The sequence below is a fragment of the Drosophila persimilis genome, unplaced genomic scaffold (assembly GCF_003286085.1).
Source record: "Drosophila persimilis strain 14011-0111.01,24,50 unplaced genomic scaffold, DperRS2 tig00001190-arrow-arrow-pilon, whole genome shotgun sequence".
In the NCBI taxonomy this organism is placed as follows: Eukaryota; Metazoa; Arthropoda; class Insecta; order Diptera; family Drosophilidae; genus Drosophila; species Drosophila persimilis.
In genome coordinates this window covers 33,526-35,795 of record NW_020825433.1, presented here as the reverse complement: position 1 = coordinate 35,795, position 2,270 = coordinate 33,526, and the positions used below count along the sequence as shown (strand labels likewise).

General features: G+C 40.0%; 1 long non-coding RNA gene across 1 annotated transcript; it reads left to right on the top strand.

Moving 5' to 3' along the window:
- Positions 1 to 1,166: 1,166 nt before the first annotated feature.
- LOC113566887 lies at positions 1,167 to 1,965 on the top strand. Its single transcript, XR_003409263.1, has 3 exons — positions 1,167 to 1,269; positions 1,326 to 1,723; positions 1,796 to 1,965. It is a non-coding gene; the product is annotated as an uncharacterized LOC113566887 (long non-coding RNA).
- Positions 1,966 to 2,270: the final 305 nt, after the last annotated feature.

The following is a 2,270-nucleotide window of genomic DNA, read 5'->3' as shown; positions in this document are numbered from 1 at the left end:
GAGTCATCATTGATCAAATGATCCGTTGCACCAGAATCGAGTATAAAACCGAGTTCATTATTTATCTGATCACTCTTTTTCATTTTCCGCATCATAAATGCGAACCCGTGGCCCGATGCTGCAAGCTGAGCTTGTTTATTATGTTTATAATTTTCTTTGTTTTGATTTAACCTTATAAACTGGTAACAGTCTTTTTTCATGTGCCCTTCTTTGCCACAGTGATGGCATTTAATATTACTTCTAGCTTTTCCCTTAAATAATATCTTTTGCCGTGTGTTTCTAGATCCAAACGTTTTACGATTATTAAAATTGTTATTATTTCATACAACTGCCTTCATGACTTTACTACTTGTATCAGTACTTTCATTTCTTAATTTGGTCTCGTAGTCGAACAATTTATTTTTTACAAACGCTAATGATAGAGTTTCATCTGACAAAGTTTCGATTGCCGTGATGACACCATTATAGGTTGAAGGTAGAGTCTGCAGCAAATGTGCCACTTTGTCCATCTCATCCATTTTTGCGCCCGCCCCTAACAACTCACTCACTGTTTCATCAAAAGTAACAAAATGACTCGAAAGTGTCATTTCACTTGAGAGTTTGAGTGTTATTAAACGTTTACGTGCAGCTAATTGCGACGCAAGGCTTCTTCAGAATATCACGTGCCGAAATGTCGCCTGCCGCGAAGTTTAGAAATGCGTCGCCTAAATATTGAATTAAAATGCTCTTTGCACATCGCTCTGCCTTTTTCCAATTATCATCTACTTCGTTAGGCATTATGTTATCGATTTAATTTATTTAAATTGGCGTGGACTGGGCCCATAACCTATTGGTAGACTAGCTATGACAATTAGTAAACGGAAGACAGTACCAAGTTATGTTTTTCTTTAAAGATTATTTATGTATTTCTTGATTACTTTTTGCTGCAACACCGGTCCACACACTTGAGATCACAAAAGAAGAGAGAGGGTCGACACTTCAAGTGTGACCAGACTAACTTATAATAATAATACCTAACATATCGATAATATTATTTAATGTTATTATTTGAATGTGGGAATAGGCGTATTCCAACACCTTTTTTAAGGGCTTAGGTCATGCCTGGTACTTGGCAGTGGATATGCAACTATACATAATCTCTCTGCTTCTGCTGATTGCTCTGTATAAATGGGGCAAAAAGGCGGCTGCTGGCATTGTAGTGCTGTTGCTTCTAGTCACGACCTGCCTCTTTGTCACGATGATGGTCAACAATGAATCAATGCTCACGAAGTAAGTCCACGATCTTTCTATTTGCATTTGAAGTTATTAAGCCTCATTTAATTCAGGAATGGAAGTAAAGGAGGTGATGGTTTGGATGTCTATGGATCCACACACACGCATGCGGGTCAATGGCTGACTGGATTTCTCTTCGGGTACTTCTTGCACCTGAATCGTGGAAGGAAGCTCCAGCTAAGCCGCATCCAAGTTTAGGGCTCCTCCTCTAACCATACTCGAGGAGTCTCTCTACTACACGCTTACCCGGGTGGGCTGGCCCCTAGCGCTGTGTTGGATCATCTTTGCCTGCATGCAGGGCTATGGCGGTCTGGCAGACAGTTTCCTATCCTCGCCATTGTGGCAGCCACTCTCGAGACTCTCCTATTCCGTGTACATCTGGAATATGTTCACTCTGGAAGTAAACAGCAGAATTCTACGGACCAATACATATTTTTCGAACTACAACTTTGTAAGTTTTGTTTTGGATAGTTGAAGGAAACTAGTGGATTATAACAAATGTATAATATTTTATGCTTTGCAGATGCTTAATTTCTGGTCTGTCATTGGGATCACTATTTTGATGTCGTATGTGTTTTATGTTATCATTGAGGCTCCTTTTGGCGGACTCGATAGTCTTCTACGAACCCGGCAGCCACGATCTCCAAGCGAACAAAAGCAGTCGTCAGTAGATGTCCAGCAGGATCAGTTTAATGTCGGAAGGAATCTGGATGAACCTGAAAAGCCTAAGGAAGAAGCCACAACGACTGTTTCAGAATAGTTAAATGTAAGATGCTAATAGTCGTGTTTTGTCTTTCCCATATTTAGATCCAGTATGGTTTTCTTGTATTCAATGACTTTTCGCCGACCAGACATGTTTAAGTTTGCTATTAAGTTAAGACTTTGAAGCCACTTGAGATATTAGATCTAACAAATAACTATTCGACAAGCGCTTTACTCACAAATTCAACTAATAAACGAGGGGGAACGTTGTGAGTTGCTGCGGACACCGCAACTCT